The sequence below is a fragment of the Emydura macquarii genome, unplaced genomic scaffold (genome assembly GCF_026122565.2).
Source record: "Emydura macquarii macquarii isolate MOO-44397 ecotype Brisbane River unplaced genomic scaffold, CSIRO-AGI_Emac_v2 contig_968, whole genome shotgun sequence".
Classification (NCBI taxonomy): domain Eukaryota; kingdom Metazoa; phylum Chordata; order Testudines; family Chelidae; genus Emydura; species Emydura macquarii.
In genome coordinates, this window is record NW_027131105.1 from 11,627,720 (window position 1) to 11,654,442 (window position 26,723).

A 26,723-nucleotide genomic window follows, 5' to 3' on the forward strand; every position below is an offset into this window, starting at 1 on the left:
AATTCACTAAAGGAGTGGGTATCTCTAAAATAAGTGAAGAAAGGAAGCTGCTGCTCATTACAGGGATTAAGCAACAGGTGGAGAGAAATCCAAAGAGTGATCTTATTTGCTGATGCAAAGTAAAATTAAGACAATGGTAGCTGAGGGGATCAGCATCATTTAGGAGCATTCAGAACCTTGCAGTATTGTTCACATTGTGAATGATGGCTAACACTATTGTACGTTGTTAGATAACGGTTGCCTTCAGTGTCAATTATCAGATCAAGTGAAAAAACATGTCCTATTACCCAACTAACAATTCATTTTAATGAGACAGGAGAAGGGACAGAGAAAAGTTAGTAAAAGCAATTGATACAGTTATTCGAATATATAATAACTTTGGGACTGATCCTGCAAAACTGCATGCATGAGATATTTTCATTCCCACTGAGTGTAATGGGACTTCCCAAGTGAAGATTAGTTGTACAAGGATTTATAGGATCAGGCCAGACTTCTTAAACATTCAAATGATTGTATCAGTTGCTCTAATTAACTTTCACAATTACATAAATGAACAAGCATAAGTTCTTGCAGAGATCTAAAAACAACAAGTTCAACTGCATGTGTTCTCTCTTGGTTAAAGCAGGACAGAAATGTATTGTTGTCTAATACTCAGAATGACATTGAGAGCGCTCAGTCAAATCAAACTTTTATTTTTTTAAATATACAGACTTGTATGATCTTGTAGTCTCAATTGCACTCTAGGTTCACTGCATAGACTTATGGATGAAGTTGAATAAATTAGCTTGGCATTGAACTCAATTAACCACCTGGATTTGTTGGAGTTCTCAAGCAATCCTCACAGTACCTAGAAGTTATATTTTTACTTTCACGCATGTGCACACAGAGTTTTTCTGCATTTTTGTTAAATTGATACAGTAGGTATATTCCTAATATATTATACAAAACAAGTCTCTATAACTTGTAAGCAACAATATATGATCTCTTTGAAAAACTATCTTGGAGCATTTCCAAACACTTGTTTGGGATTTTTCTCCCCCCCCCCCACACACACACTGTAGCTAAGGAAACCAGATTCAGTTATATAACCAAATGAGTCAGCAGCTGTAAGTAGGTATTTTCTTCAAGTGTGCAGATTACACAGGTACAATAATGAAAGAACGACAGAAGCAATCAGAGTATTAATTTTTCTTCTTTTCACAAGATAAAAGCCCCTGAAAGCTACCAAATAAATTGGAAAATTGCTGCCAGTGGGAGAATTTTTTTAGCAGCTTTAACTTACAATAGTACAGAATGAGACCTATGGGAAAACAAAATACATTTAAAATGCTTATTAAAAAAAGGAAGGTATACTGTATTTCAGAATTCCCTAATTTAGTTTTAAGATATTTTGCACTAACCTTTGCGATTCACATTTATTATTTATTGATGTACAGATTCACAGATGTACAATATCTGGACTAAAAAGATTGTTCCTTAATAGTTTGCCATGTTTACTGCTTCAGAACATTATAATTAATAACAACATATAGAACTTATATAAAATATTTCATCCATAGATTTCACTGTAGAAGTGTACGTCAGCCTTATTATCCCCATTTTACAGATTAGGAAACTGAGGCAGAGAGGTTAAGTGGCATGTCCAAGCTCACATAGTAAATCTATGGCACACAATGTAATAGAACCCAGGTCTCTTTGATACAAGCCCACTGGATCATGTAACCTCACACATTCACATGAAACTTAAAACATCTCTTGTAGACCTGTTAACGTGATTGTTCCAGTCCCACCATCCGTTGCTGATAGGTTTATATAGTAAATCACTATAATTACTAATATGCCTAATATACTAATGCCTAATAGTAATATTGACACAACATACTGCTAACATTTATGGTATCAGCCCCACTTTTATTTTTCTTACTATGAAGTTCCTCCCATAATAGAATTTACTCAACACTGATTTCTCTGCTTTGATGCATTGACTGTGAAAAGCCCCTAAAGCAGGATAACAAGAACCAGAGAACATCACAGCAAGACATTATTCAGTAACACTGACAAGATTCAGGCCAAGAGAGACTGAAAATATATTGACCTTAAATCTCCTTTTGCCAAGGGCTAATGGTGCTGAGTCATCTCTTATCTACAAATCATCACCAACTTTATGTTGCATTTCCTGGAAGATACCTTCAAGATCAAGAACGCACTCGATTAAAGAAAAAGGCCTCACCTGAAACAGCTTGAGCCATCAAGAGTTCCTGGCCATACATGGACCTTTGATTTACACTGTACATGAAAGAGCAGGTATCCAGGCATTCCTGATCTATCCCATGGATCTCCAGCTCGAGAGTCTTCCTTAATCTCGACTATCACATGGGGAAAGAGGTGCCCTCCCAAACCGGCAGGTCTCAAATCATTAGAAAAGAAATACCATCTTAATCAAATAAATTGCATCCGGAAACCAACAGGCAATTAGCACAGATCTGAGAGCACTGACATCGTGTGCTGAAGCTAAGAAACTTCACTTAATTTGTGCCACTGTACTCTGCATTAGCTTCAGTTTCCAAATGGATTTAAAGTACCGCCCATCTAGAGCACATTACCGTAATCTACTCTTGAGGTGACAACAGTGGCTAGAATTTTCAAAGGGGCCTAAGGGAGGCAGGCACGCAAACCCCAATGAATTTTAATAGGAGTGGGGCATTTAACTCCCACAGGTTCCTCTCAATATCCCAATCAGCATGGATAACAGCAGTTGAGGCCACATCTGAAAGAAATGGTCACAGCCTCCTTCCCAGAGAATTGGACAGAAGATTTTTATCCATCTCCATGAGATTTATCTATCGAAGTAACCAGAGAAGTCTCTGTGGCATGATCAGGTCTGTATCCACATTCAAAAAGGGACAAAGATCTGAGGCAGCTGGATAATTTTAAGTGCTTTGCAAACACCTTCTCAATCATTTTTGATGTTCTGTTTTGACTTGGGATTTAGAGACATAGAATGGCTTGCACTTTCAAATAATGTTAATTAATACATACTTTCTATTATAGCTGGTTGAAATCTTTCCATTTTAGAAAATGTAAATAAAATCATGAACAACAGTACATTTTTTTTTTTAAATTCCATTAAATTTTCTACAGGATTTTGAGTCAAGTTTACTTTGTATGAACATAGCACTTCTCATCTGTATGTCTCTAAGAACTTTATGAAGGAAACTCTTTGTCCATTGTGCCTTCATAATTCCTTCTGTGTTGGCATAATTTTTTTTAGCATTTAATTTTTCAAATCCATAATGACAAAGGCTTCCTATTTAAACTGATCATTTTATCATAACTTTAATAAGCTAACTATACACAGGACGAGAAGTTGAAAAATCTTCTTACCAAATATTCTAATACCAAATACTCAACTGTGGTATTACCACTGAGATGAAGAACAACCAGGATAATTAGAAATCTTTTATTTAGTTATAAACAAACTATCACAAAGAACTTCTTAAGATAAAGACAAGGGGGTGGGGGAGAGACCGAGTCAATCATATAAACATATTTCTATGTCACACTTGAAACCTTATTTCTGATTTTTCCATAAATATATCCACTCATTCACCTTTTTATTAAAACCAGTGGCATAAATTCTGTTTTTAGCTTAAACACAGCAACCATAAGTTTAATGGAAGTTGCAAACACATGGAGATTATAACTTTTGTCTTTTATCATGGCTGTTCCCAATCAATTTTAAGAAAGATGAGCAAGGTATTTTCTTCAACCCCCTTCACTCAATTCTGTTGCTGCCATGTGCTTATTCTATACATCTTCAAGTGTGTAATATTAAGGCACAAATATATGAGCTTTAAATTTAAAATAGAAAAGTGCCACTTTGTTTTTTTGTTCTTTTTCTATTAGGGTGTCTGAATTATGTTAATCTATCTGAAAAGCTCTGCTAATTTGCATTTGCTGCAGTGATAGTGGAAAGGGCAGAACTGGAACTGTCACTACTTGGGGCCAGCAAACTACATTTCTGCCTTTTTAGGTCTGTGGAAATATTATCGATGCTCTCCCACTGGCAAGTGTTTGCATGGCTGAGATCCTAAACATGCTTGACATTATTGTTGACAAAGGGTTCACAAAATCAGTAATATAGGAAATTAAATGAACATTAGAGCAAAGATTCAATGAGTGTTTCAGACATTTTTAAGCAGTGGATTGTTACTTTGGCTGCTTGTCATAAACATGTTCATTTACAAATGTTTTGTTTTCTTTTTTGATTTCCAAATGCATTACCATTTTTTTAAAGCTTTTGGTATATGGCAATCTTATATTGATACTAGTATCAGTCACTGTATGTCAGTGTACCCTAAAGCCATAATTTAAAAGACTCCAGAGATGAAAGAACAGAGATATATCTATGCACTGTATTACTTAGGTCCCTTCTCACTGGGCTGTGGTTTAAAAGAGCCTGGATAAACTGCACTTAACACTGCAAAAACTTATGGAGATGCAAAACAGGCATTTCCAGCACTTTCCTGTAAACCTGATCCAACTACCATTTAAATAATGGGAGCCTTTTTAATGATTTCAATAGGCATTTGATTGAGCACTACATTAAAAAAATTTTGAGCACTTATGTGAAGGAAGATGGCCCATTTCTTGCTGCACTGTCTATCTTTTTCCCTCTGATGGAGTAATTCTGGATATGTGTTTTAATTACAAGAGTTAATACGTGAGTTTGGGAATATCCTTAAGTGAGTTCAGTGGTTATACAGTATATTGCTATTTACAGAGAGGCTTTTATTTGTCAGTTAAATTCTATCTGTATGTCCCATTACATCAAAGTACAAAATAAAATGACCTAACTGACAATGCCTGAGTTTCTGCTCTTTGTATGTTGCACAGTATTAGTTTCTTATACACAAAGATCTAATATCTGTCCTTGTCATAACTGCCAAATAAATCAGCTACCAAATTTCAGTAACTGTTTTGTTTCTTGCTTCAACTTTCCTATGAAAATGTAAACCCATCTCTTATTCTCAAAATTTGTATCATCAAGATAATAGCCTCACCCGCAATCCACTTTTTATATACATAACTTCATGGTTGTCAATAACAGCTGGCTAATTTCTACTTTGAAATACTTCTGATTTTTCCATGTAGAAAGCAAACATTACAGAAAACACCACATAGGAAAACAATCCATTTTTAGAATTATTATGCTGCTGTGTGATACGGCTACACTTCCTAGAAAGATGAAAAATATTGCATTGCCAAAAACACCACATGTATACAGATTCAGTGTATTACAATGTGCCAAATATTAAAAAAGTAAGGAGCATTAAGAACCCACTCTCATCACACGGTCTACAATCTCAGTAGCTCACAAACTACCAGTGCCTTGACCTAGAGTCAGTTGTGCAAGCTCCGCAAATAGTTGTTTGTATGTTTTATTTAGAAACTTTATATTCTCTGATGTTTTCATATTTTGTCAGTCAGATAATTTGTAACTCTTTATTAATATCCTGATACGATATAAGTTCTGCTGAACTCTCCGAAGAATCCTTAGAAATTCCTATTATACAGACTAATATTAATACCTAGCTTCTAAACATTAACAGTTCATCTGTACATCTCAGAACACTCTACAAAAGAAGATTAAGATCATTATCCCCGTTTTACAGATGGGGAAAACTGACAAGTATAACACGAAATGGGCAGTGGCAAATATAGGAAAAGGCCTTAGATCTCCTGATTCCCAGTCCAGTGCCCTATCCAGTGGACCATATTATCTCCCCAAACCTACATGACATCTCTTTGGCTTGTCTACTATTTGCCTTCTTTGATACTAATTGGTTACTTATTTTTTTAACATAATTCTTTTCCCTAAGTTTTCAATAAAAGAGGAAGTTAACTGAATTCATTTCAAATGTATTTAAACAAGGTAATATTTCAATATCTAATTGCTTTCTAAAGAGGATGATAAAAAATGCAAAATAGGAATTTAAAGGTAATGTAAAAGTTCTTTTCAGTCCTCACGACAGTGTTCTGAGAACTTGCATTTTTTTATGCATGGAAACAAGTTGTTCACATAAGTGACTTTTTATCAAATTTGCTTAGTTGCAAACAGGTGTGGTTTATATATATATTGTGATAGTGGATATTATAACACACCTTGTGCCAAATGTCTACTCATGGCCTCTGTACACACACACAATCACTTATTTAAGAAAAATTAATTAATAATTATTTGCATATATTCAAACTATGTGTACAAAATGCCTTATCTATGCATAAATTCTATCATTTCATAGTTGTGGGGCCTAAGTTAATGACCATGTACACTACTTTTTACATCCTCTCTGCCATTTGAGAGTTGCCAGGTCATCCTAACTCAAATATAAAAGTGCAGTGCACTGCCCATCATGACATAGGATGAAATCATGGTTTCACTGAAGTCAATGGGAGTTTTTCACCCGCTGTTATACATTCAGCTTCTGATTATATATTTAAATAGATTTTATTTATTATAGGGATATTCCCTCAAAAAGGCCAAAGTATACCTCTTCTAGTCATTTGAGAAATTTACATATCCTTTGAACAATCAGCGTATTGACATTTATTTTATTCATAAAGACAATGTACCAAGCTCCTCAAACCCTCCCTATATTTTAGACTTCTTATTACAAAATAATGTTGTGCCTAAAATTATAAAACACTCAATTTCATTAAACTGGATACATGTATTAATACCTTTAATATCTTCTTTTCTATAGTGACCATTTCACTTACTACTACCTCGTGTAGTAAGTAATACACTATATCTTTTGTTTTTTATTCTGATGGGCAGAAACTATCTTATGACCATAATTGTGCAGTATGTTTGGGCAGTTGCGATGAAGCAGGCATTAGATTACAGTTCACATTCAGATGCACTCTGCTATTAATAAAAAAAGAGGGGGGGATTAGAGAGAGGAATGCAGACTATATACTGTTTGAAATCTTTCTGAAGAGAATTTGTCAGTCACAAAAATATTAAAATATTTAGAATCTGAAATTATTGAATTAAATGTACAGTATCAAACTATGACTGTTTTATATTTCGCTTAACATATTTCAAATATATTTTCCACTTCTTACGTTAGATACAAACATGCAGTTTTGCTTCACAAATGTAGTACAATTCCAATTCTACTATAGGTGAGTCCAGGTTATATGAACTCCAAACCTCAATGCCAAATTTGGACCAAAAAAAAAGCAAGTATAATTGAATCCAGAGGGAATAGTGACTTCATAATCATTATGTATGACACTAGTGTTACCCCTTTTGACCCAAGCGGTTAGCCAATATTTGGTGTGGTGTTCCTCTCCTTCATACACAGCTCCATTAAATAATACCAATCCCCTTGTGTTTGTATTCAGATCCCAGGGAAAACCACTCAGAGGCTCAACTCCTACTGCAGCCTTGCACATGGCCTGTGCTTTGGGCGGTGGCTCCTACTGTTTCAGCTATCTATTCCATAATGGAGCCTACCTGAATGAAGGGTGGTTGTCTTGCCTACCAACTTCAATGAGGTTTCACCCAACCCTCAGCATAACACCACAGAGTTTTCTCAGTATTGTGGTACCTATGTTCTATGGGAATGGGAGTATTAGAAAGGCACACAGATTAAAGACATCTTTATCATGAAATGTTCTGATTTTGGGCAAACCTTTCATAAGCTCCCCTTCTTTTGCTGTCACTAGAAAATGGAGACAGCAGCAAAAGACTTAGGTGAATGTTGGCTGGTTTTAACCAGCAGGCATTATATGTGTAACAAAAGTTCTTTGCTGCTCCTGAAGTTATGTTTTCCCATTGTATTTGTTAAAATGTGACTAAAACAATAAAAATAGAGTGGCAAAAGAATAGTCAGTGGCTTTACAATGTTTGAGAAGTTCGGTTTGGTTCCTTTCTGGGATTCCAAAAATACATGTTTTTGCACCTGGGGTATATCATAAATATGCCTATTTCCAGTAAAGGAACTGCATATTTCATCAGAGAAACTATTCACATTAAAAAAAAAAAGTTGTTTTCTCTGAACCAGCAACTATTTTCCACAAAAATGTGTTATTTTATTATCCCCCAGTGAGAGTCCTATGAATGTCCAATCTGTATGCCAAGAAATGCACACACACAATAACCAAGGCAACTTCAAAGCAGAAGGAAAAGGCATGCACAATAACTCAAATTTGTCATTTTTGTCCACTCATACACTTTTCTTTTCTTTTTTATTGCTTTGATTGCTCTTTATACACACATCGAACATGTTGTTTGCATTTTGCATACATGCTTCTGACCATTTTATATATTCCTTCTCTGTTATAATAGTCAGACTAACTATGCCTTTTACTCAAGATCATGAATAGCGAATGGACAACATATTGTCTCCTTCAGTTCTTGTCTTCAAATACAGACCCTAATAATGACACCCTGACCTTTCAAATATTTTACAAGATACATAGGATGAGAGCATGGCAAATCCACTTGTAAGTAGTCATCAATTTCTGGAAAAAAACCCAAAACCCTAAGTTTTTGTTTGTGGGGGATAGAAGGTTGAGTATTTTTGTTTTCAGATTCTAGCCTGCATGTTTGTGATGCTAACTTTCCATATGAGAACCAATATAAGGGCTGTCTTGGGTTAAATCCTGCAAGAGGCTGAGTTCTCAGGCCCCAATTCAGCAAAACACTTAAGTACTTGAGTAGTCCCACTGAATTTACGGTATGGGTTTCAATGGGACTACTCACATGCTTAAAGTTAAGCAAGTGCTCATGTGCTTTGCTGGATCAGGGCCAGAGTGCTCAGCACCTTGCAGGAACCATTCCCTATGGAGTCTGCAGACAAGTCCAGTGACTCTGTTATTGCTTATTGATTTCCCAAGCAGCAGCACAGTGAAACTGACAAAACTAGTCAATTTTAGAACTGCTGGCAGTGTTCAGCACAGCACTGAAAAGATTTGTGCCTGGAATGGAGTTTGTTGGTATGCACCCCAGATGTTACCCCAGAAGGGCACCCACATATGAAAAGTCTAAGTCAAAAATGCACAAGTTCTGCATCTGTATTGAAAGGACAGCACATGGTCCTTTGTGTATGTGTATGTATGCACACATTCTGAGGAGATGGGGATCAGGGAGCACGTGCCCTCCTCAATTTCTCCAGTGGTTGTAGGTATCTATGCTGGCCTCTCAATCTCTTCTTCCTCTAGATTCCCTCCCCTGCTGTGGCAACAAGTTTTTGTTTACCTCCTCTTGCCGACCCTAAGGGCTATCCCTGTTGCCTTTGGGCTGCTGCTAAGTAGCCATTTCTACAGTACAGTTCTGCTGCTCACTCTGAATTCCGCAGCATTCCAACTCATAGGGTCCCAAAGATCATTTGATCTGAAATAATCCAGATCTCATTTGCACTGTACTGTACTAGCAGCAAACTGGGGAGCCCAGCAGGCAACACAGATTCAGCTGGCCCCTGCATCCTTTTTTAACATTCATACATCATGCCATGCAAAAAAGAAGTGTAGTGATTATGTATTTATGGATATAGTTCACAAAGTATTGAAGTAAACTGGCTGAAACAGCTTCTGTTTCACTGGTCTCAAATTATAAGAAATTTACCAGAAATGAAGAGATCTGAATACAGTTGATCATTAAGGAAATCACTTATGGAATCTTTAAAAAGAGAAAAAGGCCATTTAAGAATCTTAACAGTCATGGTGAACTTGCTAAATATACTAAAATGGTCAAGATCTACTCTGTGTTCATGTTTAATTTGATAGAGAAAAATAAAAGAGGACATTTGCCCTCAAGACTGCTTCCTCATTACATACAGTTTGTGCCTGTATGTTTAGTCTATGTCATATCCATATTTGCTGCTATATTGAATAAAGATAGATAATAAAAGCAATGTTAATCCTCCATACCCCAGTAAGATATTCAGAAACAGACTGAAACCACGCAAGAGTAAAAGGGAAGAAACATGGGGACATAGCCAGCATTGTATAAATTCTTTCAATTGAGTGCTCCTGGGCCTTATTTATTTAGGAATAAAGAGAGAATAATGTAACATAGCCCTGAGAGAAATAACACATGCCACTACTCCAAATAATGCCAGAGTCAAGCATCTGTCTGTCCTAAAACAATCATATGATGGATTAGTAATAGATTAAGGACAGTCACCTTATAATAAAATCTGAATCCAACTGGGGCACTGACCTTCCTCTGTGTGATAAGGGAATTATTAAGAAGTCATGCATAATTCAAGGATATTGTACATACCCTACTGGCCAAGGCTAACAGCATCTCTAACATTAGCAGGTAATAGAAGTGAAATTAATAGAACAAAAAAGGCAGAAACAATATATATTTTAATTATCTCAACTCTGATAAGATGAGATAAAAGTAATCCCCTTTAAGCTTTTTAAGACTGGCTTGCCATAATTTAACAATCAAATATTAAACTTAATAATAAAGTTTAATTAGGTCAAATAAATTTCAGCTATATTGACTCAGATATATAGCATGCATTCTCATTCAGCACTAAAAGTAATCAAAATAGGGGTAGCCGTGTTAGTCTGTATACAGCAAAAACAACGAGAATCCTGTAGCACCTTAAAGACTAACAAATTTCTGCTACAGGATTCTCGGGTTTTTTTAATCAAAATTAAGGCGCTCTGATCTGATGCATGTAAATCGTATCTAAACCTGGATAATTTTCTGTTCATATTTCATAATGGGACACATTTTAGTAACATTCAAATATAAGCAGATCAATAGATAAGTAAGAAGTTTTCTCTAGTTCAGAACCTGCTAAAACACGACTTTCTTTTTAAGGTTATCATCAGCAATGATGATAGCTGTTATAATGCATAGTAACTACTTTTCATAGGGAATTTTACTATGGATTTGACATTATGTATCCACTGTATGCAAAATAAATAAGTACAGTAAAATTCATGCTACTAGTATCCATTCAATATAATCATACACAGCTTCAAAGACAACTTTATGGTAATACTCGTGATGTATATGAGGGCAAATTTTCAGAAGAATTTAGCTCCCATTTAGGCATGAGGATAAGTAGCCAGATTTTCAAAAGAGCTTAGCATATTGGATGCTGACCTATTCTGAACATCTGGGGTCAAATGTGGGGCTGCTTGTAATACCCGCTTTGGAGCCAAGCATAGTGCTGCAGGCACTTTCCAAAAGTAGACTGTATCATTATTCCCATTTTACAGATGGGGCAAGTGAGGCACATAGAGGTTAAGTGGCTTGTCTGAGGTCACCCAGTCGGCCAGTAACCAACCAAGGACACAACCTATGTCTCCCGAGTCCCATTTAGTGCTCTGTCCATGAGACCACACAACTATAAAGAGAAACATTGCATTGTGATTTGAAGAATGCACCATATTCAGTATGCAGTCATTGATTTTTGATACACAGTCATTGTATCATACATCACTGTAGTATGGGAGCTTATCTGAAATGTAAGGATAACTAATAGTGAATAAATAATAAAATGCTTAGTTGATAGAATCCATGCAGGTTTACAGCACAAGCTAAGTCCAACAAGATTTTAATGCTCAAGAGCATCTTGAAACAGCAATAGTGGGCAGAAATGTGGACTAGGACTGGACACCAGAAGACTGCTGGAAGACACTCCAGAGTGTACATATAGAATGGAGAGGCATCGTAACTGCACAAACAGAAATACAGAATGCCGAGGACCGAGGAGACACACCATTTAGTGGTCTGAACAGAATGGAAATAAAGAAACTCCTGAATTCTAAACCTAGCTCTACCACTGGCTCGTTGTATGACCTTAGAAGATTGAGTTAGATCTCTACCTCAGTTTCCTCATTCATAAAAAGGATTCTCTCTCTCAGGTTTTTATGAACCATTTTAGTTAAATAATGTTTATATACTACTTTGCATATGGAAATCATAATGTAATCCCAATTATTATATACTCATTTAAATGAGCAGAGCTATGCCCATGTATAGATATGGTTCATAGGACTTATGCACAAACGAGTTCAGGCCTTTCTGAACAGACAGATGTGATATGTTGAGATAGAAGCATGTTGGATAATCCCCATGTTTCTTCATATTTCTGAGTGCAATAGCCTTATACATGTATGTATCTACTAACAGAATTTTGTTCTTACAGCCTGCTGGCTAAATGTATCACAAGTATATCTGTAACTACATGACAACGGCAGCTGATATTCCCAAAGCTGGCAATAAAACATGCCATGACTGCCCGCCTGCATGAGATATCCCAGATTACCAATCCATAGGGCACTCCAATCCCAATCCAACCAATCAAACAAGTACAAAACGTTTTGTTTGTTTGAACATGCTTTGGCTACTGTCCTCCTTGTGATAAATCAGCAGAGCTGAAAGCAATGCTTCCTGTGAAGGAGTGAAAGGAAATTCTGCCTTCATGATTAACTATTCAGTGGGAGACAGGGGGTCTGGCACTGGTAAGAGGCATTAAAAAATTAAAAACCTATTTTTACAAAGGGATACTGATTGTGGATAGATATAGATGGCTGGCAAGAGACCCAGCCATCTGCAATGCAGATTCTACTATCCACTGTATAGAGCAGAAGTGACTCCAGGCTGTTAAAGAGTTTAACACCCCATTTGGGGAATTTTTTTTTTTTTTTTTTTTTTTTTTTTTTTTTTTTTTTGGAGATAGACTTATGGAATAGTATCATTTACTCTAGTTTGGAGACTTTGGAGAGAAAAATAAGATAACCTCATGTAAAGAGTAAAAATGCTTGGAAAATAGAGCTGGATCCGTGAGCCCATCTGAACACAAACCTAGCCAGCCAGCCTACCAGTTACTGCAACCTGTAGCAGAGAGGGCTTTGGTATAACAACAGCTAAGTGTCAAGCAGGCAGAATCTCATGTAAATTGCCCCATAATTCTGTATAGTAGGAAGAGTGTTGCACAGGAAAGTTTAATATATTTTATTGTTAAATGCATGTCCAGTTAATAAGCAAGATAATGAATCCTATTACAGAATCTGAGCAATTACTTTCTGTAGAACTGTAATAACAACAACAACAACAACACATAATTACAACATTTAGAATCTTGTTTTCAGTTGTTTTCCACTTGTATTCAGTTTTTATATCCCTAGCCCCAGGGTTTAATTGTTCTGCTACCCTGACAGTGGGTGATCTCACTGAGAACATATCCACCTGTTATATGGCATATCACCACACTGACATAATACAATATACTTGCCATACAATGGGCATCTAGTCACTTGCTATTTAATTGCATTGAGCTAGTGCCCAAAGGCGCCAACCTATGTGCTATGGAAACACTGATATCGTCATTGCTTTGTGGAGTTTACAATATAAACAAACATAGAAATAAATGTATTAGAGTAATAGATATCCAGTCAACTTCTAAAGCAACATATTTGCAGTCAGGTTTTCACTGAAGTTGTGGGGAAAGAATTAACAACTGTGTAGGAATCAGTTGTAAGATGTAGTCAGCAGACTATTAAAAAACCATTATTTCATAACAACATAAATCCTATTAGGCCATTAGCAATTTAAATGAACTTTTCCCCTATCATAGCCCAACGGGTCTTTATCACTAATTTTGGCAACACAATGACCCTTAAGACTGATCACTAACCACTACAGAAACTAAATAACTTATAGTATGTTGCTATTATAGATTAGATGTAATGCAGTAGCTGAAAAATGTCAACTGCAAATAGATGTATTAAATAGTTATAAAACTATATATTTACAAAATATTATGCCTACTGCCTACAATATAAAATATATATTTTAGTTTACCAGTTAATATGATTTTTATATTGGAAAAAAGTAAAACAAATTGAAAACAAGTAATATGACTATAAGGAAGATTTTTTTAATTGATTTTATTTAAAGTTAAATTGTAATGACGCCAAACCATTGAGGGAGGAGTTGGGGGAAGTGTGGGGTGGAAAGACAATTTAAACTGAACTTCTGTTCAAATTGTTTTTTCCCCTAGGTTTAGAATGCAGGTTTCCCATTAACACAATTTTATATACCAATATATAAACCAATATTAGCACATAATATTAGCAAAATGTTTAATAAATAATCCATTTATAAAATTTTAATCACAAAGGAACAGAAGAAAATGTGCATCTTGTGAGACAACTGCCCAGAATTTTCTGTGTCGCATTCTATGGTAACTCTTTAGAATTTGGTCACTTTTTTCAAATTAAGTAATAGTTACCAGTTGTGCAGTGGTGTCCCACCAGGCATTCTCCCATTATAACCTCAGATCCACCCAATAAGCATGTCTGCCCACTATTCTTGATGGAAACGCATCATCAAAAGTTTTTAGTTTTATGTATAATGACTTGCTAGTATATCACAACAGGACATAGTGATTCTGCCTAATATTACTACATCTAGGTTGTATGAGATACAGGGTTGGAGGCAAAGTTTCTTCTGTAGCATTCATAAATCTGTAAGAGCAGACCCGAGGATCACTTGGGTTCTTGTAACTAAATATCTGTTTACTAAATCCACAGTTTGTAGTTTGCTTACAGTAGATGAAAACAAAAACTGTCACACATGTAGCTAACAATAATTTCCACAGCCTCACTCCTCCCTTTTCCAGATTCTCTTTTTTCTTAAGGAATTAACTCCCAACTGCTTAACTATACAAACACAACAACTATTATCTGATCATTGGACGCTACCTCCTTCTCCTTCTTTTAAAATTTCAATGTGTTCCATGATGCAATCTAAAGAATTCTGTGATTGTTTCTAAGACCAATGAGCCACATATCCCTGAAACACCAAGTATCAGGTTTCAATTCCTGCATGGCACTGGCCGTACCACTATCCAGCATCAAAAGATAATCTGCAGGGGACAACATAAATGCTTTTTTGTGGTATGTAGAGAACGTGAGGGCAGCTAATTCATTTCTTCTTACCTAAAGGACCAGGAGTGGCTCCTATTTGACTGGGAAGACAAGTAATCAGAAAGAGCATAGGAATCTTTCCCAATTTGCTGCAAGTGTGAAAAGCTATGGCACTGGATAATACAGGACCCTGTTCTAGGCCCTTATGTGACAACCACGGCCCAAACCATTACTCAAAACTAAAAAGCAGGGTGTTAGTCTTGAGATTGCCTATCAGCCCAATTTACCATAGATTACTGCCATGACAGACCCTGCGCCCCTCTGCTGGAATTCACAGGACCCATATTTGATTCTGATTCTATTTGATCAAATCTATATGATTTGAATCATATTTGATTCTCTAAGAGCCAGAACCAAACAAACCTTGAGACCAATTATAACTGATGAGGGCAAGACGTCAATTGCTGAGTAGGGAACTGCTTTGGTGTAGTGAAGGTCAGTGCAGAGAGAAGAATTTAAAGGGACACGGGATAGTAAATATGTTCTTAAGTCTTATTTTAATGTACCATAATGGCATTTAACCAATATATTCAGGGTGTAGAGGAATGTGGTGACAAGTTTGATGCTATGCCAAGTTAAAAAACAAAACAAACAAACAAAAAAACCCAAACGATGACTGGAAACCCCTGCCTGGGATAGATCTGGGATCACTGTCCGTTATATCATCATAGGACAGTCACCAGTTGCCATGCAAATGTTCTATGATAGAATCATATTAAGGTGATAATGTCTTTGTCACATTGCAGCTCTGCAAGGAAAATTACCTCTAACTATACTGAGTTCTTGCAAAAATGACACTTCCCCTCTACTGCCACAAAAGTAGTAATGCTTCTAGGGACACGGGCTTTAGTCGTCCACAAGATGTCTTCTGGCCATCTGCAATAGAGGTCATAAATCACAAGCCCATAAGGAAATGTCACTCTAGATTCTCCCACTGATATCAACCTTGATGATATGTTAGGAGGTTGTGCGGATTTAATAATTCCACTTTTTTCTGTCCAAGATTTCTGCAAGTGTATTTGGTATTTGTATATCATTGCCAGATAGACTGGATAATCAATTTATAGTCTATTATTTGTGAACTAAACAATGGTTCTTGTTGGTTATATGTAGTGTGCAATCAATCACGAACAGGGTGCCAGGTTCAGTATCCTGCAAAAAAAAAAAAAAAAAAAAAAAAAAAAAAAAAATGTAGGGATGCTATGCTGGGCTATCTTGATACCAGTCTTGAGTCCTAAAGTACATACAGTGTAATTACTCCTAGACATATTAGTAGATGGATTTAATTAGTTCCAGTTAGAAATGGAAGAGAAAATTAGGGTCTATGAAAGTGAGGTCCTGTAGGGAAAACTAGGACAGACAGTCTTGGAAATAAAATTGAGGCTGAAGTTTATGTTGCATTGCTATTACTTAAGATAGCAATAAAGCCTAAATACACAAAAGGGGTTTTGTCTTTCTGTGATGTATGTATCCTTTGTTTGGGGAGTGACCGGGGGGAACTTCACCTACTTTATGTTACCTGGAATTTTGCTGCTCCCTAGATGGATGACAGAAGCTTTTTTTTAAATAGAATAAATCGACAGCAAATAGCAAGTAACAGAACTTCTTGTTTATGCATCACTAGTCTTGCTGATATACACATATAGCTACCGATGCAAAGATAAGCCAATCACCAAATCTCAGGGTCAACAAAATGTCTTTGCAGGAATGTCTGCAAATAGCAAACAACAAGGGTGTATAAATACTGTTGAACTGAACATCAGTTCAGAACTTGAAAAATTAACAAACACTGATACGCAGTCTTAAGCCAGCCCTGCTAGAGAGACTTGTTTTTAAATCCTTTCATGAATACGAAAAACTTTTCCCAGTAGGGGAGAGTTTCAGCTGTCTCCAATAACAGGTTTTTATTTCCAAAGGCAATGACATTAATGGCGGGCTAATTAATGGTGGCTGGGGAGTGAGGGTATACAGAAGGCTGAAGTGGAGCTGGATGGAGCACATGACTGTTCTCCACAAGTGCACACATTGAAGAGTTCTGAACAAAATAGTCAATGGTAGCTCCGATCCAGAGCCAAAGGGTCCCAGAATATCTTCCTTGTGCATAAAATTCTAGCTTGCAAGCAGCCAACTCCCTCAAATGCAGAAGTATCACACATTAGGCAGGTGGAGGCAGTCAATGAGAAATTGGTCAGAAGAGGTTCCAGTGTGAAACAAATGTCACTACAGGGAACCAGCAATGCCACTGGCTACTAGGATTTAGTACAGAATAGCATATTTTTATGCAGAGTCTTACAACCTACGTGAAAGAAGTCTGATTTACAGGAAAAAGTACAGAGTACTTTTTTTTCTGTGTATAAGCAGCAAACAACTCCTGGGGCTTCACTGCTTCCACTCCCTGGTTCTCCTTTCCTACCTCCTTTCCCTTAGGCTCTTAACTCCCAACCACTTTAATAACCATCGATAATATTCTGCACTTCTGAAGAGTCTTTTATATGAGGCTTTCAGAGATCTCTATCCATAGCTAATTACTGCTCATGTCACTTGTCAGAGATACAGAATTATCTTCATTTTACAAATGAAGAAAAATGTATCACAGAGAGATTAAGTGACCACCCCATAGTTACTGTCAGGGCCAGGAACAGAAGCAAAATCTCCTAATTCCCTGTCTAGTTTCCAAACACTGAGCCACACTTCCATCCTTTGCACATAAGCAGAACAGTAATTATCCTATCATTGGGCATTATACCGTCAAACACCCTAGGTGTGGTCTGAATACTTTTTCAGTAACTGCCATCCTGCAAACACGTACTGTACAGCGTAAGAGAACACTGCTTTTGTTCTACATACAGAGCTCCTATAAGAAGAAGATGATAGTCTGGGAAGTACACCAAGTACTTTACATTCACATAAATTCTATTTCCTCAATGGTATGCAATGTTTTTAAAGATCGAATGCAAAACTACTGTCATAATTAAAGTTATGGTAAGTCAAAGTAATCAGATAACTGGCAAAAAGAAGGATCAACTTCTAGTTCACAGGCTCACAGCTGCTATCCAGGGGGGAAAAGAGCCCTCTCTTTTTAAAATTTTACCTTATTTTGTACAGCGAAGTACAAATGGTTCATTCCCCAACTACCATTAATTAGCCCATGTTTAATGTCACACTGCCTTTTGAAATAAAGTTTTAGAGACAGCTAAAATTCTCTCCCATTAGGGAGAATACATGGACCAGAGCTGGATAGCTGCTGTCTAGTCTCACTCTACATTTAAGCTCCTGGGGCAAATTCAGAGGTGATGTGTACATTAGATCACTTCGCACTAGGGCCTTGGCTACAAAGTTGTACTACTTTAACTACAGTTAAACTCCTCTAGTGTGCACATAGCTATAATTTTTTAATCCTTTAATGAAAGGATTAGAAAAACAAGTGTTCACATTTTTCACAGTCACTTATTCAATGATATTTAGAGAGCCTACAGTACTTGATAACGTAATGTCATTATACTGTAAAGAAAGCGTTAAAATCGAAGCTAACAAAAAATCTTTAAAATTTTAAGAATGTCTTATGTAACTCATTGAAAGAGCCATTTCCAAACTTACGCATTCCTGAAAGCTCTTGCATAACGGGTTGAAAAAAGGCATCTCTACAAATAATTTTCAGGTACTACAGACATGGAAAGCTTGCATAACACTGAAAAGCATTTTCATGTGCCAGTAAGACAAAACTGCATAGTTATGTCATGTTCAATACAGCAGGTAACCATCTTTTGTAGTCTGAGAATAAGCAACTGTACTTGACCAGAGTTTATTATGAATACATGTGGCATAAAACTAACATGTGACATATTATGAAATACATAGTGACATAAAACTAAGTGAAAATCCCATTGCAGAGTAAACATCCAGTGACGCCTTCAACACAGAAGTATTTTTAAATGACCGTTACATACTATAATTATATGTTCCAATCCTATGATCTGGTGAGCACCTTGCTCTGAGTAGGGTTAGATGAAACTGCAACTGCAGCCTTGAACATGTAAGCAATTTCGTAGCGTCGACAAAGTCCATTGACTTGAGCTGGAATTAAAGGTACTCACAGCCTCACAGGAGGAGGTGCTTGGCACCTTGCACAATCAAGTCAATTATTATAACTTATGGAGACAAAGTAATATGAAAGAGCTAAGGATGAGAATGCTTGTATTTTTATATTTGAATAAATTAAATAAATTGTTTAATGTTCATTAACATGAGGAAAAAGAACAATAGTCAGATGTGGATCAGACCCTTCAAAAGGGTTTTCACATATAGTTCTTCTAATCTTCCTCAGTTGTGATCCAAGGGACATCTAGAATACCGGAGGTGAGTCTAAAAAAATCTGAAACCATCTAGAAGGAGTCTACAGTAACTCTCACTTTGCCTAGGTGCTTTCAATGTGTATATTACACTAAGAAACTTCCTCTAAAGCAAGTATTGGCAAATATTTTTATAATTAGGACCACAATTTAGCATAAATTGTGTCACAAACCAGCTACATAACCATTTACCATTACGTGGAATGCCTCCCCTCTAGTTCACATTTATATACTATGCCTGTGGCAATGATAGCATTTGTTTACATGGGAAAGAAATATTAGGAAAATATGTAAAGCTATTTTTTAATAGGATTTGGCAACTGGAAATGAAAATGTGCTAGTACCATCTGACCAGCCAGCATTTCGCAAATGACCAGCGATCCATGGACCACAGCAGCAGTTGCTACTCTAGTCTTACTCTAGATTTAAGCTCCTGGGACAAATTAAGAGGTGATGTGTACATTAGATCACCTTGCATTAGGGCTTTGTCTACACATAGAAGTTGTACTACTTGAACTACAGTTAAACCCCTCGTGTGTGCACACACCTGTAATGGTATAAAAGTGCTTATATTCTGGTATAGTTTATTCCCAAGCAGGAAAGAGGATTAGCTATAGTGTCCTAAGCACTTTTATGGTGGTATAACTACATCCACACTGCAAATTGAACAGGTTTTTATTTCAGTAAAACTCACTTCCTCCAGCCAGAACTAAAATAGTTATACCATTACATAATGTGTGTAGACCAGGCCACAGGCCATCTTACAGTAACTTACAGTGGCTGAAAACTTGGAATTTCCATTCCACGAAAAATTCCAACATTGTGAAATTTCTTTTCATCTGAATCAGAACAAATTGTCAAAATTTTGAAATTCCCACAAAATGAAACTTCTGAAAATGTTCATTTCAGAAATATCAAAATGACTTAATAAAGTGCTTTGTTCTGACAAAGTCAGAGTGCTTCATTTTGACTGTATCATTTTGAATATATATAAAAAAAGACTGTTACTCACCTTGTAACTGTTGATCTTTAAGATGGGTTGCTCATGTCCATTCCATTGTTGGTTTGTGCGTGCCCCGTGCACAGTTATCAGAATTTTTTTTCCCTTTAGCAGTACCCTTAGGGCCAGCTTCAGTGCCCCCTGGAGTCCCACGCACATGCTGTGATATATTAGGTGCTGCCGGCCCTACGCCCCCTCAGTCCCTTCTTGCCGTCAACTCCAACAGAGGGAGGGGCTGGTCATGGAATAGACATGAGCAACACATCTCAAAAAACAACAGTTACAAGGTGAGCAACCATCTTTTCTTCTTCAACTGTTTGCTCATGTCGATTTCATTGTAGGTGACTCACAAGCGGAACCTTGGAGGCGGGTTCAGAGTTCACAGATGGGTTGACTGTAGCACCGCTCTGCCAAAGCTGGTGTTGTCCCTTGCCTGCTGAACAATGGTGTAAGTAGGATGTAAAGATGTGTACTGATGACCAAGTAATGGCTTTGCATACATTCTGAATAGGCACTTGTGCCAGGAATGCCTCAGAAGAGGCCTACACTCTAGTAGAGTGAGCTGTGACATTTCCCAGAAGGGGAATCTTCGCCTGCTCATACCAGAACCTTATGCATGAGCTTATCCAATAGGAGATACGCTGCGAAGAGACAGGTAAGCCCTTCATCCTGTTGGCCACTGCGACAAACAGCTGCGTAGACTTACGAAACAGTTTTGTTCTTTCTATGTATAAAGGCAGGGTTCCACTTACATCCAACGTATGCCACCTTCGTTTCCTCCTCTGAAGCATATGGCTTTGGGAAGAATACTGGCAGGAAGATATCCTGGCTGGCATGGAATTGTGACACCACCTTGGGCAAAAAGGCTAGGCGGGGCCTCAGCTGGACCTTGTCCTTATAAAAAAAGAAAGGTGTAAGGCAATTCCAAGGTAAGCACCCTGATCTCAGATACCCTCCTAGCTGAGGTGGTGGCAACTAGGAAGGCGACCTTTCATGACAGCAACAAAAGGGGGCAGGTAGACAAAGGCTTAAACGGTGCCCGCATGAACCTGGAGAAGACTAGGTTTAGGTCCCGGGGGGGTAATGGATCCCTGACCTAAGGGTAAAGTCTCTCTATACCCTTCAGGAACCTAACCACCATGGTGTGAGAGAAGACCGACCTCCCTTGAATCAGAGGATGGAAAGCTGAAATGGCAGCCAGATGCACTTTCAACAAGGTATAGGCTAGGCCCTAGAGTTTAAGGTGCAGCAGGTAATCTAGCACGGTCTGGATCGATGCTTGGTGGGGTGTGCCGTGGCGCAGCATGTGAACCTCTTCCATTTGGCTAAATACGATGTCCTGATGGAAGGTTTCCTACTACCCATTAGCATAGCCTGTAACTGAGACGAGCAAGCCTGTTCCTCTCGGCTCAGCCACTCAGCCTCCATGCTGTCAGGTGCTGGGACTCCAAGTCTGGGTGAGGATCGATGATAGTGCTGATCCTCCCTGGGTGAATGCCCTGATACCGGCAACTGGGTTCTCCGCCATGTCCGCACAGGTGAACTTGTCGGTGCCGGGGATAGGGATCAGAGCCAGCTACCCAATGGTGATCACTTGCTTGATCTGGAGTGAGACCAGTGCCGTCCTGCCAGGGCCGAAGTCTTTGGTGCCAGCGACCAAGAGTGGTGTCGTACCGATGCCGCTGAACCCCTCTGGTACTGGTGCTCTGCCTCTGGTGATCTCAGCGATGGGGAGCATGCCCTCAGAGAGCGTGTCCTCAGGGATTGATGCCTCTATGGCGGCGATCTTCTCGGCGGTGACCTGGCCTGTGGAGAGGATGTCGGGGCTCTGGAGAGCAGTGCAGCCACTGGGGGGATTCCATTGGGGGTTTACCCCTTCGACGCCGGCACCCTCCGCTTTGCCTGCTCCATCCAGGGCATTGGCATTAGAGGCAAGGGCAAGGCCATCAGGTCACTTGCCGCTTGAAACGCCTCCGGCGTCGACAGCACCATGAGCTGCAGAGGCCCTCTTCCACTCCCAGGAGTCAGAGGGGGCTCTCTCTTAGGGCTCAGGGTCCTACGCGAGGCCTATTCCTGCACAGACTGCTCTTCCCGCTGGATCTGTGCTGCTCCGAGGCTCGACCTCGCGTCCTTAGTCGTCTTTTGCATGGGGGAACTGTCCCTTTTTGAGGGCTGTTTCCTTTGCTGCTGCTTCTTCGGCTAAGAGGAAGCTTGGTACCACGGTGGTTCTGGTGCCAGAGGGGTGCTCTGTACCGACGCGGTGCTCGGCACCGAGAGGGAGCAGGATGGAGCAGAAGCCCATCTCAGAACAGCCTCCATCATTATGGCTTTCAGACGAATTTCCCACTCTTTCTGAGTCTGTGGTCTGAATGCCTTATAGATTCAGCACTTGTCCTCTCTGTGCAACTCCCCCAGGCAGGAAGGACTTGCTACAGGATTTACAAGGCTTGAAACCCAGGGACCAGGGCATGCCCCGCAGTCGGGTGGAGGGCCCTAAGGGGACTACCTTATCTGCTAAACTATTTACACTATCAACTAACAAAACACTAACTATTCAACAACTACTTAAGGGAACACTTAACACTAAATTGCTAAGAGACACTTGCAGAAGCAAGCAAAACACAGTTCCAGTAACCGTGAATGGCAGAAAGAAGGAACTGAGGGGGCATAGGGCCGGCAGCATCTAATATACTGCGGCATGTGCCTGGGACTCCAAGGGGCGCCGAAGCTAGCCCTACGGGTACTGCTAAAAGGAAAAAAATTCCAATAACCGGGCATCGGGCACGTACACACCTACAATGGAATCGACATGATCAAGCACTCGAAGAACAAAGCATTTCAATAATTTTTCACGGACAATGCTGATGAAATACATACATATCTGTGAAATGAATCAGCATTTTCCAATGGAAACCTGTTGGCTGGAAAATGTTCAATAAGCTGTACAGTAATTTAGACACCGTTAGAGATACTTACACCCACTCTGTCTATGCCTAAGGGAGTATAAGAAGGATAGGGGTTATTTTAAATAATGTTATCTTACAGAACTTTGGGATGCTAGGTACACTTAGACTTCCTTAGAATGGCTACAGTTGGCTTGAAGGGTGTCTCAGTGCTGGAGAGTTTAAGTTAGGGAAAGAAATTCTAAGTTACACATCACTGTCGAATTTGACCCATAGTATTCTTCTAACAAAATTCTATAAAAATCCTAAATTACATTAAAAAAGTGATAATTATCAGTATGTTCACTTGTAAATAAAATTGTTCTTTCAAACATAAATGAAAGACCATGAGCAGTCTGAAGATTTTTCTTTTTGAAGATGGCCTTTATATGTAGATCCAAAATCAGAACCAGATGAAAATACTTAAGGACAATTTATCCCATAAGAGCCACACATGCTTATCTTCTAACAGTGACTTAAGTGAGATCTATTTATAAGCCAATAACTCCTAAACGTGCTCCTGATCTGCTTATCTACTGTGCTTCAGATGCTGGAGCTGTGAAGTGAGCATTTTTAGCATAATACACCTTTAATTCAATTTCTACTGACTGAAAAAGCACTTCACTGAATGTCCATTTCAGTATTGCAAGTTAGTTACTCTCGACTATAAGTAAAATAACTGATATCTAGTAACTTTCCCTGACACAAAGCCAAAACATATCCATCTAGCAACATATGTTTGTATAAGCACCAGTGAAAAATCTCTGGAAACAAGATCACTGAGAATTTGGGACAGTATCTCAATGATTCTAGTTCTATTAAAAACAGAGTAAACGAGGTTTTCATTTTCGGACACATTCTGCATCCCACAAATTTTATTATATATGAAGAAAAATATACTTATTTGCCTCAAATTAACAAAACAAAAATTTCACACAATAAAGCAATATATTTCAGCGAGAATAAACACTAAAGTATAAGGCAACATTCTGTTCATTTTATCACAACATACATGAAGAACATAAGGTAAAATAATGCAAATGACTGATCCAGATGTACACAGATGACATTTTATTTAAGTTCAAGCACAGTCATTCCCAAAACTTTGAAGACACCCTCAAAGCTGACTTGATTAAGATGGCCAAATACAATAATTGGTGGTTTTACAACCAAGTGTGACCAAGACAGTTTCAAGTATGTTACATCTTTACAATGCCACAGCAGCCCAGGAACTGAATATCTTTCTTAATGAACATTGCTTGAAACAGAAATCTCTATCAGTCTACCTTAGAGTAACCCCTAGATCTCTCTCTCACATATCTAAGCCACCTGAGGAAAACTGCAGCTAAACTGAGGTCATGTAACAATCTTCTAAGTAAATTTGCCAGCACTTCATGGGGAATGAACAGTCCAATCATCCAGCTTAGGGCTCTGTTGCCCTGCAGCAGAATGCTGTGCTCTGGTCTGGCTCTATTTATCTCATGTCAAGTTATTAGACACACTACACTCAACCATGCATTGTAACCAAGACAATTCAACACACACTAGTACGAGGGCTCCCTGTGAGAATCACTCCTCCACACATGCTCCACAAGGATATCACAGTCAGAATAATTGAGAAGATCAGGATGAACCCAAGCTTACCATAATACACAGACCTCTTCGATCACCCAAAAGCGTACTTGTTGTCAAGGCACTTGTTGTGGGCCCACTAGACTAGATTTCTCTGCAACATTCATGTGGCATGAAGAATGGTCTGCAGCTGATGTCAGAAACCAGTCTTTAAGAACTGAACTGACCACCTGTGTATCCAGCTTTGATTTGCCACGCCACTCACGTGCCCTTCTGAACTGATTTTCAACAGGCCAAGGTCAACGTGCAGTCAGCCTCCATGCGTGGGGCCATCGAGAATATCCCACATGCGGCTGTGGCCAAAGACAGACAAATGCCACACATCACTGACGACTGCTCTCTGACCAGATATAATGGTAGTCTGAAGGCTCTGCACTTCACTGTTGAGGCTGCTACAAGTTGACTTGGCAAGCTCTGCATTCAATAAAATGACAACGACTGACCCACAATGTGACAGGCTCTGCATCGGTTTGTGGCCTGCACATCAGTGAAATATAAAGATCATGTCACTAGTAGCTGTTTGGCTGAGGCTGTTCACAGGCTAGCAATGACATGATGCAATCTTCATTGGATACTACAGCCTAAAAGTAAACTGTACATGCCTTTCAATTTACTGACCTGTGTGTCCAATACCACAAAAAATATTTTATCTTAGAAGCCAACCTCTTGGTGACAGAAAAAATGACTCCGATTACATGAAATTTAATTTATCAGACATAGGTTATTTTGGGTGCTGCATTTATATAATGGAATAACCTATTGTAGAATAATAATTTGAATTATTTTCTTGGACCCTGGTATGGCAGGAGAAATATAAATATGGTTCAGATAAATGGATTTGCAGTTAGCTAATACATTCAGAAAGCCCACTCTGTGCCTGAAAACAATGGAAAGGTACAATGCAAAAATCCCTCTGGACAGCTGTAGCTCTGGATATAGTGAGAACTACTGAATAAACAGAATGTATATACTTCTGGGGTGTGAATCTGCAAGAGATCCTCTTTGTCAGGCATACATAAGAAAGATATACACATTTCTGACCGTGAGAAATTTGATAAAGTTGTATAGGTTTCACCCAGAACTGAAAATTGGCAGTTAAGAGGCACCACCAACTTGAAACTTAATCCATATTTTGAACAATGAATGCAAAGTTGTTTCAGGTACCAAACCTGCTTATAAAAAACCCTGTCATGTTATGTGGTGGTACAATCTGAATTTTCTATTTTTTTTTAGAAATGACTCTCTCGCCATCACACTGTGTGAAAGATCTACAGCAAAAGGGGAAACTGACTAAATGAGTACAGGAGAAAACAGTGAAAATGATTTATATACAAAAAGAAACAAATTAAGAAAAGAAAAAAATCCCCCTCTAATTCAATAGTTATTTTCAGAAAGTGTGATTTTTCATCTGACAATGTCTCAAAGTATAAGAATCCTCTCATGCCAGAATTACAAACTTAGCATGAAAAATAATAGGCATTTCAATTTACTGTATATTTCTCCTCAGTAAAAGCCTGATCCAACATTCATTGAAGTCAATGGGAATCCTTCAGTTCCTGAAGCTAAGTAATGTTTTAAAGTAAGCAGACACTGATCAGTGCAGTAAAAGCCTCATTTATATAAAAATGTCAATGTTATCAAATCAGACTACTGGAGGGCTCAAATGTATTTACAGAAACAGTTTTGGTTGGGGATTTTTTTGTGTGGGGCGGCAGGGGGAGGAGACGGGAAACAGAAGAGAATCAGCCAGTTAGAAACAGCTTATTTGAACAAAACTGTACACATTTAAAAACTGCATCTTTTATGTAAAAGCTGGCTTCCTGATGT

At 38.2% G+C, this 26,723-nt stretch overlaps 1 protein-coding gene across 3 annotated transcripts in view; it reads right to left on the reverse strand.

Annotated features, from left to right (window-relative positions):
• ARHGEF3 (Rho guanine nucleotide exchange factor 3) overlaps window positions 1-26,723 on the reverse strand; it is a 245,429-nt gene that overhangs the window by 99,696 nt on the left and 119,010 nt on the right. The gene's annotated exons all lie outside the window — the stretch shown is intronic.